Here is a 19887-nt window from a genome sequence, read left to right on the forward strand (position 1 = left end):
TCCTTATTCTTTTTCAGGGGAAGCTGTCATCTGTGCCTTGATCACGGTGACTCTTCATATTCCCCTGCCGCGGGCTTCAGATCACCCCCCTTAGAATCAAGTGTGCTAAATGCAAAGACACTCGTTGACTATTCGACTGCTGATTGCAATCTGGGAATAGAAGCTGGGGAGTAAAAGGCCTTTTGGGAATCCCGTGAAGCTATCTGAATGATAGAAATGGAGCTGTCCTTCCTGGCCCTGTGCAAACCAGTGGGGAAATAGGATTCTCTACCTGTCCGGATGCCTTGCTAGAAACACAGTTAGGAAGATGTGCATGAATTTTGAAGAGAGGAGACAGCTGTAAACAACTCAGTGGGCACTAGCCACCTCTGAGCTAAAAGTGGATCCACTTCATGAAACTGCCATTGCTCAGACCTTTCCCTGCAGAAACATTTACTCTGTCAATGGAGGTAGCCCTTTTTCCACCCCATAGGTAAGGTATAGGTATAAGGAAATTGATCAGTGAAATTGATGGGCTTCCTGCATGGGAGCTGCTCTTTCCCAAAATGGCCAGGTGATGGCAGTGTAACCCGGGCAATGAGAAATATAATGGGAAGGGTAAATACCTTTAAATCCCTCTTGGCCAGAGGAAAAACCCTTTCACCTGTAAAGGGTTAAGAAGCTAAGATAACCTTGCTGGTACCTGACCAAAATGACCAATGAGGAGACAAGATACTTTCAAAGCTAGGGGTAGGGGAGAAACAAAGGGTCTCTCTGTAGATCCTTTTTGAGAACTGTCGCAATCCCACTCTCTGATGAATGGGGGAACTTTTTCTGCCTAGCTAACAGCAGATGAAGGAGTTAAACCCAGGGGCTGCCAGACCGGAACAGGCCACCCCTGCTGGGCTTCCGGCTTCTGCTAGTGGCCTGATTGCACACTGTGCAGCACAATTTCAGGTCATAGGAGACTCACCTATGGGGTTGCCAGTTTCCCCTTGGATGCCATTTCCCCACCCCTACTACGTGGTCCCTTTGGAGGTGTGTGCGCTCTTCCCCATCCCCTGGCGGCTGTGCCACAGCCCTTCATGCTTCTGCTTTCCGCTGCTCAGAAACCAAGGCCATGTTCCTGCTCCCTGCCGTGTCTTGCTGCCTGCACCCTTTCGTGTGGTCTGTGCCCTGCTGGAGCTTCTCCCCTGGTGTCCTTCACTCATGCAACCTCCTCAGCTTCACATCCTGCCAGGCTCTGCCCTGGTTCCTCCTTTTGATCCCTCCCCCTGCAGAGCAGGGAAGGGTGAGAGGGAAAGTTTTTTTTTCCTTTCACTTTCTCTACCCTCCAAAGTCAACTTAGCAGCCTGCACTGTGTCCCACCCTGGCCGCCTTTAATTTCTCCTCCACCTTCCCTAGTTTGCCCCACAACCCAGTTCCTGATGGGTGTTCCTTTCCCCCTGCCCCCGTTCCTGGGGTCTCTGCCTGCCACAGGAGTCTCCTATCACCTACCTTCTGGCTGAGATTTCCCCAAGTGACTCTTCTGGGTGCCCTTTTAAAGAAACCTGATTTGTGGGTGTTCAGCTGCGGGGAGGGGAATCTGAAATTAATCCTAGTCCCTTGAAAGTGTCTCAAATAAGTCAACCCAAGTCACCTTCAAACCTTTGGCCATCAACCCGACTCTAGCAATGGGGTCTTGGCAGGCCCAGCCGGAGATGAGTCACGACCTGCCTTTCTATCCACAGAACGCACTGCTCTTTCCTTTGCTCTTTGCTTTGCCTTTAATGGAGCTGAGTCATTTAAGACCAGATCTTTGAAGAGATTTAGGTTGCTAACTTGCTCTGAAATGAATAGGAGCCTAAATACCTTTACCTTTAAGAAGCTGGGCCCTGGAGACCTCACCAACTTCTGGAGACCCTCTGAAACGTGCACTGGCTTCAGAACAAAGAGCGAAGGGCTACAAAGGCAGATGAGGTCATTCAACGTGCTGCCCAGCTGTTCCCTGCCACTCAGAAGCCGCACCTCAAAAAGTGGCACAGGTGAGTTGGCTAGATCAGACAGATGATTATGAAGAGCGAAAGCCCCATCCTAGAAGTGACCTAAAGAATCAAAATGGCCAGACTCTCTGGATGGCAGAAAGCAACATGTCTGGTGTCAAGAGTTCGCAGCAGGACTGGACAGACCGAATTCCCAGGTGATGGAGCAATGCTGCAGCTTAAAAAGCAACCTGGAGATGACTGCAACAGTGATGATGATGGTGAAATTGCACTAGAGTCAAACCTGAGTTATTGGGGTCATTACAGGAGTAACTGGGTGCTGAGGGAGTTGGCTGATGTGATTGCAGATCCATTGGCCATTATCTTTGAAAATTTGTGGCAATCGGGAAAGGTCCCAGATGATTGGGAAAAGGCTAATATAGTGCCCATATTTTAAAAAGGGAAGAAAGAGAACCAGGGGAACTACAGATTCACTTCAGTTCCTGGCAAAATCATGGAGCAGGTCCTCAAGGAATCCATTTTGAAGCACTTGGAGGAGAGGAAGGTGATCATGAACAGTCAACATGGAATCACCAAGGGCAAGTTATGCCTGACCAAGCTGATTGCCTTCTATGATGAGATAACTGGCTGTGTGGATATGGGGAAAGTGGTGGATGTGATATATCTTGACTTTAGCAAAGTGTTTGATAAGTCTCCCACAGTATTCTTGCCAGCAAGTTAAAGAAGTATGGACTATAAGGTGGCCAGAAAGCTAGCTAGATTGTCGGGCTCAACGGGTAGTGATCAATGGCCCAAACTCTAGTTGGCAGCTGGTATCAAGCGGAGTGCCCCAGGGGTCGGTCCTGGGGCCAGTTTTGTTCATCTTTATTAATGATCTGGAGGATGGGATGAATTGCACCCTCAGCAAGTTCGCAGATGACACTAAGCTGGGGGGGAAGAGGTAGATATGCTGGAGGGTAGGGATAGGATCCAGAGTAACCTAGACAAATTGGAGGGTTGGGCGAAAAGAAATCTGATGAGGTTCAACAAGGACAAGTGCAGAGTCCTGCACTTAGGAAGGAAGAATCCCATGCACCGCTACAGGCTGGGGACTGACTGGCCAAGCAGCAGTTCTTCAGAAAAGGACTTGGGGATTACAGTGGACTAGAATCTGGATACGAGTCAGCAGTGTGCCCTTGTTGCCAAGAAGCCATATGGCATATTGGGCTGTATAAGTAGGAGCATTGTCAGCAGATCGGGGGGGAAGCGATTATTCCCTTCTATTTGACCTAGTGAGGCCACACCTGGAGTATTGTGTCCAGTTTTGGTCCCCCCACTACAAAAGGGATGTGAGAAAACTTGTAGAGTCCAATGGAGGGCAATGAAAATGATTAGGGGGCTGGGGCACATGATTTACGCGGAGAGGCTGAGGGAACTGGGGTTATTTAGTCTACAGAAGAGAAGAGTGAGGTGGGATTTGATAGCAGCCTTCAACTACCTGAAGGGGGGTTCCAAAGAGGATGGAGCTCGGCTGTTCTCAGTGGCGGCAGATGACTCAACAAGAAGCAATGGTCTCAAGTTACAGTGTGGGAGGTCTAGGTTGGATATTAGGAAACACTATTTCACTAGGAGGGTGGTGAAGCACTGGAATAGGTTACCTGGGGAGATGGTGGAATCTCCATCCTTAGAGGTTTTTTAAGGCCTGGCTTGACAAAGCCCTGGCTGGAATGATTTAGTTGGTGTTGGTCCTACTTTGAGCAGGGGATTGGACTAGATGACCTCCTGAGGTCTCTTCCAACCCTAATATTCTATGACTGTCTCTGACATGTGCTCTAGAGGATGTCACATTGGAAGATCTAATGGTCCCTTTTGGCCTTGGAATCTGAGACTAGAAGAGGAAATGTTCGAAGGGTGACAGGATTCCTTGAGGGCACTGAGTCCTCTGGGTAGAAGTAATCTGGACCTGGTGGAAGCCTTAAAACTGTGCCTTGGGAATCAGTCTCCCCTGAGAGTTAGAACTTGGCTTCAGGAGAAAATTGCAGCCTTTTAACGTACAGCATCCATTTAAACTAGGGCTAATCCCTACAAGAAGAGGCTTTCCCTTCTGGTTTACCCAGGCTCAGATCATCTTAGTTTAAATCAATAAGGAACCAGTTTAAACTAATCTCCAATAAGCCATTCTTAAACTGAAAAGAACTGCTTTTCCCCTAAAAGCTCCTGGTGATATCCGGCATGCCCTGAGCAGATGTAATCCCTCCAGCTAGGCTCATGCCCAGTTTGTTTCCGGTTTGGATACATCGCCTGTCCTTCTCAATGGAAACATCCTCGCGTCAAGTTTTGTTTCCTCATTGCTGGATAAGACGCTACTATTGGAGTCTGGGTTCATGAAAATAATCCAGCATTGATGAGCCATGTCGTCCCATGTATTTGTGTTTATCATTCTGATCTACACCATGCAAAGGCCCAGGCACCTGACAATGGGTCTTGTTTGGAAAGGAAAATTAAACATTCCCACAGACGCCATTCCTCCACCCTGCCAAGAGTTTAAGCATACAAACAAGTTCTCTGTGTGTGGGTTTGTGCACAAATCCGGCTCCATTGCTGGGTCTCCTAGGTGCTACCACAATGCAGATAAAACATGCTTAACTTTAAAGCAATGGGCTTCCACTGTCCTTAAAGTTAAGCACGTGCTTAAGTGCCTTGTTGGATTGGGGCCATAAGGGTTGAGGTGGGTTAGTTCAGGGGAAGATTGCTGTCATAAATATAAAGGGAAGGGTTCTTCCCTTCTTGGATTTTGCCACCCTATGGCCGGAAGCAGTAGCTCTAAGCAACACCAGGGCTAAAAGTGTATGCCAGGCACTAACAGACATTTTTGCCAGGGTAGGTTGGCCCTCCAATATTCTTACAGATGCAGGAACTAATTTCCTGGCAGGAATCATGGAAAGCCTTTGGGAAGCTCATGGGGTGAATCACTTGGTTGCCACTCCTCACCACCATCAAACAAATGGCCTAGTGGAGAAGTTTAACGGAACTTTGGGGGCCATGATACGTAAATTTGTAAATGAGCACTCCAGTGATTGGGACCTAGTGTTGCAACAGTTGCTCTTTGCCTACAGAGCTGTACCACATCCCAATTTAGGGTTTTCACCATTTGAACTTGTATATGGCCACAAGGTTAAGGGACCATTACAGTTGGTGAAGCAGCAATGGGAGGGGTTTACACCTTCTCCAGGAACTAACATTCTGGACTTTGTAACCAACCTCCAAAATGCCCTCCAAACCTCTTTAGCCCTTGCTAAAGAAAACCTAGAGGATGCTCAAAAAGAGCAAAAAGCATGATAAACATGCCAGAGAGCATTCCTTCAAAGTAGGGGACCAGGTCATGGTCTTAAAGTGCTCCAGGCCCATAACATGGAAGCGTTATGAGAAGGGCCATTCACGGTCCAGGAGTGCCTGGGAGCTCTTATCTCATAGTATTCCCCACCTCCAACCGAAAGTCTAAGGTGTACCTTATTAATTCTCTAAAGCCCTTTTATTCCAGAGAATTAAAAGTTTGTCAGTTTACAGCCCAGGGAGGAGATGACGCTGAGTGGCCTGAAGGTGTCTACTATGAAGGGAAAAGTGCTGGTGGTATGGAAGAGGTGAACCTCTCCATGACCCTCGGGCGTATACAGCGACAGCAGATCCAGAAGCTGTGCACTAGCTACACACAGACATTCTCAGCCACCGCAGGACTGACTGAACGGGCATACCACTCCATTGACACAGGTAATGCTCACCCAATTAAAGTCCAACCTTACTGGGTGTCTTCTCAAGCTCAAACTTTTATAGAACAGGAGATCCAGGATGCTAGAGATGGGTGTAATCCGCCCCTCTGGCAGTGCATGGGCATCTCCAGTGGTTCTAGTTCCCAAAACAGATGGGGAGATACGTTTTTGCATGTACTACCATAAGCTAAATGCTGTAACTCACCCAGGCAACTATCCAATGCCATGCACAGATGAACTATTAGAGAAACTGGGACGGGCCCAGTTCATCTCTACCTTGGACTTAACCAAGGGGTACTGGCAGGTAACACTAGAAGAATCTGCCAAGGAAAAGTCAGCCTTCATCACACATGTCAGGCTGTATGAATTTAATGTACTCCCTTTCGAGCTGTGGAATGCACCCGCCACCTTCCAAAGACTTGTAGATGGTCTCCTAGCGGGATTAGAAGAATATGCAGTCGCCTTGACGATGTGGCCATATTTTCGGATTCCTGGGCAGAACACCTGGAACATCTATAAAAAGTCTTCAAGCGCATAAGGGAGGCAGGACTAACTCTTAAGGCTAAGAAGTGTCAAATAGACCTAAACAGAGTGACTTACCTTGGACAACAGGTGGGTCAAGGAACTATCAACCCCCTACAGGCCAAAGTGGATGCTATCCAAAAGTGGCCTGTCCCAAAATCAAAGAAACAGGTCCAATCCTCCTTAGGCTTGGCCGATTATTACGGGCGATTTGTACCACAATACAGCCAAATCGCCGCCCCACTGAGAGACCTAACCAAAAAGAAACAGCCAAATGCTGTTCAGTGGACCGAAGAGTGTCAGCAGGCCTTTAACTAGCTTAAAGCGACACTCGGTCTGACCCTGTGCCAAGGGCCCCAGCCTTTAACAAACCGTTCCTAGTAACCACAGATGTGTCCAAGCGTGGTGTGGGAGCAGTTTTAATGCAGGAAGGACTGGATCAAGAATTCCACCCGGTAGTGTTTCTCAGCAAGAAGCTGTCTGAGAGGGAAAACAAATGGTCAGTCAGTGGAAAAAGAATGTTACACCATTGTCTACGCTCTGGAAAAGCTATGCCCATACATTTGGGGACAGCGTTTCCACCTGCAAACCGACCATGCTGCGCGACAGTGGCTTCATACCACCACGGGAAATAACAAAAAACTTATTCGGTGGAGTTTAGCTCTCCAAGATTTTGATTTTGACATGCAACACATCTCAGGAGCTTCTAACAAAGTGGCTGATGCACTCTCCTGTGAAAGTTTCCCAGAATCAACTGGTTAAAATCGTCCTTGAGATGTGGAAAATATTGTTAGTCTTTATATATTTGATGGTATATTTAGAGATGCATGTGTCTTATTAACTCTGTTTTCTCCTAGAGCTCCAGAAAGAAATCCCAGCCAGCGTTTCACCCTATCTGTGATTTGGGGGGGCGTGTCATAAATATAAAGGGAAGGTTCAACACCTTTAAATCCCTCCTGGCCAGAGGAAAAACCCTTTCACCTGTAAAGGGTTAAGAAGCTAAGATAACCTTGCTGGCACCTGATCAAAATGACCACTGAGGAGACAAGATGCTTTCAAAGCTGGGGATGGGGGAGAAACAAAGGGTCTCTCTGTCTGTGTAATGCTTTTGCTGGGACCAGAGCAGGAATGCAGGTCAGAACTCCTGTAAAGAGTTAGTAAGCAATCTAGTTAGATATGCGTTAGATTCTGTTTTGTTTAAATGGCTGATAAAATAAGCTGTGCTGAATGGAATGTATATTCCTGTTTTTGTCTCTTTTTGTACCTTAAGGTTTTGCCTAGAGGGATTCTCTGTGTTTTAAATCTGATTACCCTGTAAGGTATTTACCATCCTGATTTTACAGAGGTGATTCTTTTACTTTTTTCTTCAATTAAAATTCTTATTTTAAGAACCTGATTATTTTTTTCATTGTTCTTAAGATCCAAGGGTTTGGGTCCGCGTTCACCTAGAAAAATTGGTGAGGATTTTTATCAAGCCTTCCCCAGGAAAGGGGGTGTAGTGCTTGGGGGGATATTTTGGGGGGGAGACATTTCCAAGTGGGCACTTCCCCTGTTCTTTGTGTAACACTCTGGTGGTGGCAGCTTTTAACGTAAGCTGGTAAAAATAAGCATGCAGGTCCCCACATCTGTACCCTAGAGTTCAGAGTAGGGAAGGAACCTTGACAATTGCCCACCGTTGCTTCTAAGGAAGCCCAGAGACCGCTTGCTGTGCTGGGCATACAACAAACATAGTTGTCCTTAGATGGAGGATTGGAGTCCAGCCATCAGGCTTTGAGAGCCTGCCCCAGACCCTCAGCCTGGTCCATGCATCGTCCTAGCAAACGCTCAGCACCCATCAGATTCCTGAGGGTGCAACCTTATTGCCTTTTAGGGAATTGCACCATCTCTAAAACAGACCTTCTGCCCGGAGGTGTTATCCACCACCCCGAGGGCCACGGACGGGTGCATGTTTGCCTGCCAAGCTCTGGATCTTGCAGCAGACGCATGACGTAGAGATGTGGTGTCTGGCATTATGCTGCACCGCTCGAAGCTGCCTGCTGTACCCACGATTTGGGCCAGATGGCCCATCTCCCTTCGGTGAAGGTTTGCATGGGGGCAGAGCAGATGATGATGATCTGGAGAAAGTAGAAGAGGGTAGAGACTGGAGTCTTGGCCCCATTGAAGACCATGGCAAAACTCCAACTGATTTCAGTAAGGGTTACCCAGAGCCACAGCCCGTTTTCCAGCCAGAGGAGAAGGAACCCATCCTGGTGATCTTCTTGGTTCCAGAAACAAAACCCTCCTTCTGGCTCCTTTGCATCTTGAGCCAGCCCCCTCCAGCCTCGTCTGCTGCACCAACTGTAGAGGAGACAGGGCAGGGAGAGATGCTTTGGCCTCCTGATTCTCCTGCTGGTCCATCCTTGGATCTGATGGGTTGTCCAGGAGCCCCGTCCCACTCTGCATCCCCTGTCCTTCCTCTCCCTTTTGGAGGCTCTCCAGTCTTTTTCCTTGACATGTGGGGCCTCTGCAGACCACTGATTCAGTCTGGAGACCTGATCCAGATCCCACTCATGCCCTCTCGCCTGCCCTTTCTCAGGGAATCCTCCCCTCACCCTGCTCAGAGCAGATGCTCTGAGTTCCTCATTCAGGGTGAGTGCTGGAGAGGAGATGCCAGCTGCCTGGAGGGGAAAGCTGCTCCAGAGAGACACTCCTTCCTCCCAGCAGGTGACATTCACATCTCCCCAGATTTTCAAGTCAGAAGGGATCATGGAGACCTGACTTCCTACATAACCCAGGCCAGACACCATCTTACAGGATCCTTCCCCCCCAGAGCAGTAACTTCCAGTAGAGCAAGAGCATGTCCTTGAGCAAACTCCTAAATTTGCAAGGTTCCACATTCTGATTCTGGATTCCTCACCCTAAAAGACACAGATTTTTGCAATCACTCACCCAAAGAACCCTTCTTTCCATCCAGCAGTGATCCCAGCCCGCATGCGTGTTCCCCAGGTGCCTAGTAGCGGTGACAGCATCCCCCTGATGCCAAGGAATACATGGGTGCCATACACAGATGAAATTTGTCCTGTGCCATCCTCCAGAAATGGGCTCCATCTGCATCAGCTCCCTCATCTGCCATTGCAAACCTCAGGGCTTGCATGGGGGAGGTGAGGCTGTGTATGCAAAGGGCCAAGGAGGAACATGGTCTTCAGGAGGGTCCTTGTCTGGCTGTTAGCTTTGGGAGGTCAGTGGGCAGGAATGACTCTGCTGCTCCCACCTGCTGAAATGCCTTAGATTCAGCATTGAAGGGACATTGGCCAATGCACCAGCATGACTTATCAGCCTGACTTTGACCAGGGTTTAGTCTTCTGGGTCACTTAAGCCAAGAGCCTCAAAGGTATTTAGGCACCTAACTCCCATTGATGGGAAATCAGTCAGAAAGGGGCACCTAAACACCTTTTGAGGCTCTGGGCTTTATGTGCTTTGGCCAGTGCCCCCAGAGCCCTGTTCTGCTTTCACCCCAATATCCTCTGGTTCCTGTTCTCTCGGGACCTCCAGCATTCAGCAGAAAGAACCAAGGTGGTTGGGGAACCTCTTAACACCCCAGCTCTGCCAGCTCAGGGACAGGCGGGGGCCCTCAGGAAGTATCTGATACTCACTGGGGCTGCAATCTCACGTGTGTGAGCAAAAAAGGCCATTGTCTGAAAGAAGCAATGAAGCAGAGTTGGTGGCAAAGGACCTTTTTCCCTGAAACAGCTGTGGGCCTGGACTCTGAAATTGGTCCCATCCTCCCTTCTTACTCTCCCGATTCCACCTTTAAAGGGAGACTTTTATTGAAACAGGTAATGACAGGAACAGGCTTCCGCACCCCCCCACCCCCCCGCCGCAGCTCACATCCCAGCTTTGTCTCTCTTGTTCACCAGACACCACACCCTGCCTGGGTATCTCCACAGCACATGGAGACCTCTAGTGGCTAAATCATATATTGCAAGTAACTGTACACCTAAGATTTGGGAACTGCTGCTTTATTGTGCAGCCACAGATTTTTTTTTTTTTCTGCTGCTTGGCACAGCACAGAAAATTGCATGTGCACTCTGTGGGGAACCGGACCAATGCTCTGAGACCCCTGGATCTGGTTGTCTCCTGTGCAGAAGTCTGGGGCTTTACCCAGGAACTGCATGAAGATTTGAAAAAGTGGATGCTTTAATAGAATTAAATGAGTAATGCTGTGTCCCCCTTTCCCCACATTACCCACCCCATCTGTGCTGTCAGCCCATGTTTCATTTGATCTTGGATCTGGGCGATTTGATGCTAGCCCTGAACTTTATGTGCTGTCCATGCATCACTGCACCACAGAGGTGACTGGGATGACGGTTGGACTTGATGGTGTCCCGAGGTCCCCCTCTGCCCAATGTGGCTAAGATTCTCCAGCCCATGCTGAGCAGGAGGGCAGGCTGGGGAGAACAATGGCCCTATGGGCCTGGCAGAGGCTGCTCAAGCTAAAAGCAAACTGGGGGTGGCAAGGGACAAGGCTGGGAGGGGGCGGTCACCAGCTGGGACTCCAAGGAAGTGGCCCCCAGCCAGGCTCCTGGAAAGCACTTTCCAGCCAGGCAGGGGGTGTGAGCTTGGGGTGTGAGTGGAGGAAGCCAGGTGTGAGCTGAAAGTGTAAAGCATAGGGGTTGGGGGTGGGGGAAGGCAGGCTGGGATGAACTGGGAGTGCAGCATATGCAGGCCCGGGTGTAGGGATGGGCTGGGGATGCAGAGGGGCTGGGTGGTGGCTAGAGGTGTGGGATGATTAGACTAAGGATATGGAGTGGGGGGGGCAGGAAGGGGGTGTGAGGATTCACAGTGCAAGGGGATGGGATGGTGGTGTCAAGGGCAGAGTGGGAGTTGCGTGGGGCTGGGCTGGGAGGTGCAGAGTGTGTGTGTGGGGGGGTCTGGGCTATGGGTACAGAGTGTGGGGGCTAGGCTCAACTGGGGGCACAGAACATAAGGGGCTAGAGGCATGGAGTGCAGGGGCTGGGATGAATTTGCGAGGGGAATTGGGATGGGGCCGCAGAGTATGGAGGGCTGGGTAGGGCAGTAGGTACTGAATGCAGGGGGGCTGGTCTGGGTGTGCAGGGTGTGCTGGGGAGTAAGGCAGTCCAGGCCAGCAGACCGATGGGTGGGGGCTGGGCTCAGGGAGTGGGGGCTGAGATGCCCAGACCCCCCATCCAGTGGGTAATAGCCCATTGCCCCCATGTGAGAGGGATCAGCACCCCCAACCCAGGTGGTTTTGTGGTGGGGGAGCCACACTGCCAGTTAGCCAGGACCCTGTGGTCTGGGAGCTACCCCTCCCAGTGCCCGGGTGTTGAACTGTTCCCATCTTGCAGGGTCCATCTCTGGGCCATCTGGCCCCTGCAGTCCTAGGCTGGGACCTGCAACATCAGCCTCCAACCCAGTTGCATAGGGTTCCAGGGCGGGGGTGGCAGCAGCAGGGGGAGGTCCTGGGTATCTGCCACAAATGCCAAAGGGGGAAACAGGCTGAAGTTTTACTGAGAGCGGCAGATTGTTTTGAGCAGCCCGGGTGGCCTGGATCTATAGACCGTTGTGGAGTGGGGGAGCTGGAATTTGGGTGTCTGGATGGGGGTATGGGGGGGGGACTGCCAGATTTAGAGGTGGATTTTGGCTCCCGCCCCCCAGCTCTTGCAATTCCCCAAGGCCATGCTCCAGTAGGAGGCTCAAGCAGCAGCGGGGTGGCAGGCTGTGCTGCAGTGCCCCCCCCCGTGACACACACCTGCCCCAGTGCATAATGCCAGCCTGCACTCCTCACCCTTCTCTTTAGAGTAGTTGGTGGTAAAGTCACAACCACAGGCTGGCAAGAGAGCTGGGCTGGCATTTCTCATTTGCCTTTGAGATCTGTCTCCCCAGTCTAGTTCCCAGGCCTGTCCCACTTCACTGCCACTGGCAACATCCTCTAAGGAATATCATATCACCTGTTAGCCAACCAGCCAGTTGCCAGAGCCCTTTTTCTGGCATCTAGCCAGCAGGTATCACCCAGGGATCTGAGCTCACAGAGCTCTAGGAGTTATCAACCCTTCTCCGATGGGCCTCTGAGTCTCCATTCATGGAACCAACAGCCAGTTCTGCCCCTAAAAGGGGGCCCTAGGCTGTTGATGAAAAGATCCTTTAAACAAAGCCATCGCTTCTCCTCCCAGTCCCACTTACAATTATTAAAACTCAGCAGCACTTACAGCCATCCAGTTGAACATTTCATCTCGCCTGTGATGTTTCCTTTTTTATTTTTCTCTCAGCTGGAGCCTAGAAATGTGTCTTAGGGCTTGGCTACACTTGCAGATGTAGAGTGCTGAGAGTTAAAGCCACCTTCAGAGAGCACAGTAGGGAAAGTGCTGCAGTCTGTCCACGCTGACAGCTTCAAGTGCACTGGCGTGGCCACATTTGCGGCACTTGCAGCAGCATTGGGAGCAGTGCATTATGGGCAGCTATCCCAGCATGCAAGTAGCTGCAATGTGGTTTTCAAATGGGGATGGAGGTGGAGTGTGACAGGGCGTGTGTTGTGTGTATGTGGCGGGGAGGGAGAGTGGGTTTTTAGGGGACTAAGAGCATGGCAGCGTGCTATCTTGTAAGTTCAGACTGCAGCAGACCACCCCCCGCCTCTCTCTCACACACAGCATTCCACGCTAATGGTTGCTTTGTCTCGGAGCAGATAAGCAGCCGGATGTCAGAAACGGAGCTTTCAAAGGGCACATCCGTATTCCTGCAGCGATTCAAAAACAATGACAAAAGTGGTCACTTGACTTAAGGGAATTATGGGACGTTTCCGGAGGTTGATCAGAGCGCAGTAATGCAACACCTCGTCCACACTGGCGCCACAGTGCTCCAGCAGGGGCGCAGCAAACGTTATTCCACTTGCCGATATGGAGTACCAGCAGTGCTGTAGGCGCGGAGTCAGAGCACTCTACGTGCTTGCCAGTGTGGACGGGAGCGAGCTAGTGCACCCCGGGCTCCTTTATTGCGCTGTAACTCGCAAGTGCAGCCAAGCCCTTAGTCAACATCGATCCCACGATCATGCTGCAGCAGTGGTTGGATTGAAACACAGCAGAAGAAAGTCCGAGCTAGTTGTTTTAAGAGGACAATTTTCACTGGAAGCTTTTAGCAGCAGCTTCCTCACCATCTTCACTTGTCCAAGCTTCTGCAAATCTTTTGAATGCTGGGGGCTGGGGCTAACACGGAGTTGGCTGCATCCCTTTAAAATAGACCATCCTGATTTAGTCCCATGTTGTTCGACCTTTTGCAACAAGCCTTTGGAGGGGGAGGGATAAAAGGGGTAGATTCTTCTTTTGCACTTCCAAGAGCAGTAGATTTGAGGGGTTTTCATTGTTTCCTAATGCTCCTTTTTGACTGGACAAGATTCGGCCTGCATGGCATCCTGCCTAAGTGCCCCACAATGCTTAGGGCTCCCGGTGCTGCATGGATGAGCTCTCCTACCAGCACTGTAAGGTTTCTACTCTCTTCCAGCTGAGGGGCTAATGGCTTAAGGAACCTGCAGCTCCCTCCACACCTGATCTGGGGGTAGAACACACAGCTGGGAGGTGGCTCCTGGGAGCCTGCAGAAGAGGTAGCAGAAAGGAAGGCACTTCTGCCCCTGAGGAGGCAGTCATGTGTGGCATAAACACTTGGGACCCAGTTGATCGTTGCAATGCCACAAGGATGGGAGCAGATGCTGGAGCAAACATTACTGAATGAGAGCGGGCAAAGCTGGGCCAGCACTTTAACACTTCAGGAAATATTCAGCCTATCGGGAAAATGCACTGATTCCCCTCTAGGTCGCCAGTCTGACTCCAGCTCCGCCCAGGGGTGATCGGGGTAGCTGCTCAACACACCCAAGCTTCTATCACCAGCAGCAACTTGCCAAAGCCAAGAAGGAACCCTCTGTTTTTGCCAGGAGAGTTTGTGGCACCTGTGCAAGTGGAGACTTGGTTTGAAAATAAAATTCTTACGCAGAGAGTAAGAAATGTGGTCAAAAATTGTGGGTGTCACAGGCAGCTGGATTCCGCTGGGTAGCTGGATCAACTACCCCCAGTTACCAGCTGGTCCTGATCAGCTGGGTGACTTTTACAAGGGCTGAGCCATGTGACACTCCCAGAGACACACACACAACCCCATGGAAGAGGAAACTGAGGGAGACAGCCCCACACTTGGCCAGCAGGGGGCACTACAAGGCAGGCACACACCCTGTTTTGGGTTTTGATTGTCAAAATTATCCAAAGTAAAAATATATAAATAAATTAAAAAACGAAAAAATAAAAATCAATTGGGAAATACTACCCCGTGGCCTTGTGGGAGTTGTAGTTTGAGTACCTTGTGCTCCCATTCTTCTCTATGAGCCAGGCTCCCTAGTTGGATTACATCTCCCATGATGCACCACAGTCCTGACTGACTGGTGAGGGGAGGCAGTGCATCATGGGAGTCCTTAACCATGGTGCATCCTTGAAGATGTTGTTTGCACAGGGATCCCAGCCCATAGAGGGAAATGAGAAAACCGAACTACAACTGCCAGGAGGCATCATAGTGGCCTTTCAAAATCAAAGTATTTCCGTTTTCAGGCACTGGGTTTTTGGATGAAAAATCTAAACTTTCTGTGGAAAGCAGCAGACACATTTCACTAAAAGCTTCATTTATTTGAAAATTCAATTGGCCACTGAAAAACATTTTTGATGGAAAACTTTCAACCAGCCCCAGTGAATAAGAATAAGGAGGGCTACAGAGACTGGAGCGTGGGTCGGTGGAGGGGCAGCTCGCTCCAGGCTGGGAAGGGTCATCCAGTAGTTCCTACTGCCATTCCCATGGCAATTCTTCAGCAGCTGGCACCCCCGGTGGGTCAATGCCTCCTGCCCCAGACTCAGTTTCAGTAGCCGTGTCCTGTCCTGCACCGTGGCAACTGGTGCACATGTTTCCTGCACCTCCCCCAGGCTGGGTACCTCCGCATGATCTTATGTACTGGGGGTCCAGCAGCTCCCACTTTCATCTCTGCCCCCCTTGTGAGTGGTGTAGAACATAGATGGGTCATACTTTGCTCTCGCCCCGGTGAGGCGTTGTGGGGGTGGAAACAAAGATTCCCCACCCCACCCCTCCAATATTTCCATTGTGGGGGCACTAATCTTGACACAAACACCCCACACCTCTGTCCCTGGTTCTGCCACCCCTGAAAGTTTCTGACCCTCCTGGCTATGTGGAAATGCTGGAAAATGTGACCCAAGTGCAGCTTAGCTAGAAGACAAATTAGAACCCAGGTTTTGTTATTTTTAAGGATCATGGTTTTACAAAGGCTGACTCATGAGTTTTGAACACTTGTGGTTAGCACCATGGATGATGTTAAAAAGTTTATCTTTACAAAGCAGAGCTACTAAGGGCTTGTCTACACCTAAAATGTGGCAACTGTGTCACTGTAGTGCTTCAGTGTTGATGCTACCTACCTTGATTGGAGGGGTTCTCTGGTCAGCATCGGTACTCCACACCCCCCAGCGGTGGGAGCTAGGTCGACAGGACAATTCTCCTGTCAACCTAGCACTGTCTACACCAGGAACTAAGTCGGTTTAACTGCATCACACAGGCATGTGGATTTTGCACACCCCTGAGTGACATAGTTATACCTATCTAACTTCCTAATGCAGACCAGGTCTGAGGTCAGAAAGGGACATGGTGATCACCTAGTCTGACCTATTGCATAACATAGGCCAGAGAACTTCCTGGAAGTAACTCCTGTTTGAACTAAAGCAGAGAAAAACATCCTGTTTTGATTTAAAAAATGCTGGTGATGGAGAATCCACCACAGCCCTCCGTAAGTTCTTCCAATGTGAACCATTCATCATGAATAGGTCGGATTATGAACAAGAGGCTACTAGGCAGCTCTCCAACACCACTTTCTACAAGCCATTACCCTCTGATCCCACTGAGGGTTACCAAAAGAAACTATAGCATTTGCTCAAGAAACTCCCTGAAAAAGCACAAGAACAAATCCGCACAGACACACCCCTGGAACCCTGACCTGGGGTATTCTATCTGCTAACCAAGATCCATAAACCTGGAAATCCTGGACGCCCCATCATCTCAGGCATTGGCACCCTGACAGCAGGATTGTCTGGCTATGTAGACTCCCTCCTCAGGCCCTACGCTACCAGCCCTCCCAGCTATCTTCGAGACACCACTGACTTCCTGAGGAAACTACAGTCCATCGGTGATCTTCCTAAAAATGCCATCCTAGCCACTATGGATGTAGAAGCCCTCTACACCAACATTCCACACAAAGATGGACTACAAGCCGACAGGAACAGTATCCCCGATACTGTCACGGCTAACCTGGTGGCTGAACTTTGTGACTTTATTTCACATTTGGGGACAATGTATACCTTCAAATCAGCGGCACTGCGATGGGTACCCGCATGGCCCCACAGTATGCCAACATTTTTATAGCCGACTTAGAACATCGCTTCCTCAGCTCTCGTCTCCTAATGCCCCTACTCTACTTGCGCTACATTGATGACATCTTCATCATCTGGACCCATGGAAAAGAAGCCCTTGAGGAATTCCACCATGATTTCAACAATTTCCATCCCACCATCAACCTCAGCCTGGACCAGTCCACACAAGAGATCCACTTCCTGGACACTACAGTGCTAATAAGCCATGGTCACATAAACACCACCCTATATCGGAAACCTACTGACCACTATTCCTACCTACATGCCTCTAGCTTTCATCCAGATCATACCACACGATCCATTGTCTACAGCCAAGCTCTACGATATAACCGCATTTGCTCCAACCCCTCAGACAGAGACAAACACCTACAAGATCTCTATCATGCATTCTTACAACTACAATACCCACCCGCTGAAGTGAAGAAACAGATTGACAGAGCCAGAAGAGTACCCAGAAGTCACCTACTACAGGACAGGCCCAACAAAGAAAACAACAGAACGCCACTAGCCATCACCTTCAGCCCCCAACTAAAACCTCTCCAACACATCATCAAGGATCTACAACCTATCCTGAAGGATGACCCATCACTCTCACAGATCTTGGGAGACAGGCCAGTCCTTGCTTACAGACAGCCCCCCAACCTGAAGCAAATACTTACCAGCAACCACACACCACACAACAGAACCACTAACCCAGGAACCTAACCTTGCAACAAAGCCCGTTGCCAACTCTATCCACATATCTATTCAGGGGACACCATCATAGGGCTTAATCACATCAGCCACACTATCAGAGGCTCGTTCACCTGAGCATCTACCAATGTGATATATGCCATCATGTGCCAGCAATGCCCCTCTGCCATGTACATTGGTCAAACTGGACAGTCTCTACATAAAAGAATAAATGGACACAAATCAGACGTCAAGAATTGTAACATTCAAAAACCAGTCAGAGAACACTTCAATCTCTCCGTTCACTCAATTACAGACCTGAGAATGGCTATTCTTCAACAAAAAAACTTCAAAAACAGACTCCAGTGAGAGACTGCTGAATTGGAATTAATGTGCAAACTGAATACAATTAACTTAGGCTTGAATAGAGACTGGGAGTGGATGAGTCATTACACAAAGTAAAACTATTTCCCCATGTTATTTCTCCCCCCCCACCGCACCCCCCACTGTTCCTCAGACATTCTTGTTAACTGCTGGAAATGGTCCACCTTGCTTGTCACCATGAAAGGTTTTCCTCCACCCCCCCCCCCCCCGGTGATGGCTCATCTTAAGTGATCACTCTCCTTACAGTGTCTATGATAAAACCCATTGTTTCATGTTCTGTGTGTGTATATAAATCTCCCCACTGTATTTTTCACCGAATGCATCCAATGAAGTGAGCTGTAGCTCACGAAAGTTTATGCTCAAATAAATTTGTTGGTCTCTAAGGTGCCACATGTACTTCATTACCCTCACTGTTAAACATTTACACCTTACTTCCAGTCTGGATTTGTCTAGCTTCAACTCCTAGATAGTGTAGGCGAAGGCTCCAATGGTCTCCTTCAACACTGTTTAATACACCCTCTCCAGGCTATGGGAGATACGGGTTCAATTACTGCTTCTTCCTGATGTGGAGAATAGCTCTGCAAGCCCTAACCAGGGGGCTGTGCACTAGTCTGACTGATGTCTTGGGACAAAAGTGTCACCATTCCGCCAAGTGATGGGATGCTTTTCATCATTCACCCTTTTAATATTTCATCATTCATCATTCATCATTCTTTGCAGCTTGGCCTGTGCAACTAGGCTGGTCAATTTCATTATTTCCCTAGTCAATTTCACTTCCTGCTGCTCCTGCTCTTAAACCCCCACCAAGGAGAGGTGAAATCAAAGCCAGGAGTTTTAATTAATTTTTTGTAAAGGACAAAACCTAGTATTAACAAACACTGTCCAAACTTTTGTCTCACCTACCTGAGAGCCTCTGTTTGAACTGTGATCAGCGTACATAATCTACTTGTTTTAATTCAATGGCCAGACAGTTTTGTATGTAAGAAGAAAACTGATATGGTTTAAAAGCCTGATATTTCCAAATAAAAGGTTGACCAGCTGTGCCTTTATCCTTAGATTGTAGCAATTTGGGAGGTAGATTCCAGCTTTCCATTTCACATGTGTACAATGCCTAGAACTATTTGTTTATATCATAGTGGTGGCAGGTGTATATATTACAGATTCATAGATTTTTAAAGCCAGCAAAGACCACTGAGATCATCTAGTTTCACGTCCTGTATAACCCAGGCCAGAGCACTTCCCCCACTGCTTTCTGCATCAATCCCAGAACTACAATACCCACCTGCTGAAGTGAAGAAACAGATTGACAGAGCCAGAAGAGTACCCAGAAGTCACCTACTACAGGACAGGCCCAACAAAGAAAACAACAGAACGCCACTAGCCATCACCTTCAGCCCCCAACTAAAACCTCTCCAACGCATCATCAAGGATCTACAACCTATCCTGAAGGACGAGCCATCACTCTCACAGATCTTGGGAGACAGACCAGTCCTTGCTTACAGACAGCCCCCCAATCTGAAGCAAATACTCACCAGCAACCACACACCACACAACAGAACCACTAACCCAGGAACCTATCCTTGCAACAAAGCCCGTTGCCAACTCTGTCCACATATCTATTCAGGGGATACCATCATAGGGCCTAATCACATCAGCCACACTATCAGAGGCTCGTTCACCTGCGCATCTACCAATGTGATATATGCCATCATGTGCCAGCAATGCCCCTCTGCCATGTACATTGGCCAAACTGGACAGTCTCTACGTAAAAGAATGAATGGACACAAATCAGACGTCAAGAATTATAACATTCAAAAACCAGTTGGAGAACACTTCAATCTCTCTGGTCACTCGATCACAGACCTAAGAGTGGCTATACTTCAACAAAAAAGCTTCAAAAACAGACTCCAACTAGAGACTGCTGAATTGGAATTAATTTGCAAACTGGATACAATTAACTTAGGCTTGAATAGAGACTGGGAATGGATGAGTCATTACACAAAGTAAAACTATTTCCCCCTGGTATTTCTCCCTCCCACCCCACCCCCCACTGTTCCTCTGATATTCTTGTTAACTGCTGGAATTAGCCTACCTTGCTTGTCACCATGAAAGGTTTTCCTCCTTTCCCCCCCCCTGCTGCTGGTGATG

The sequence above is a fragment of the Dermochelys coriacea genome, chromosome 6 (genome assembly GCF_009764565.3).
Source record: "Dermochelys coriacea isolate rDerCor1 chromosome 6, rDerCor1.pri.v4, whole genome shotgun sequence".
NCBI lineage: Eukaryota > Metazoa > Chordata > Testudines > Dermochelyidae > Dermochelys > Dermochelys coriacea.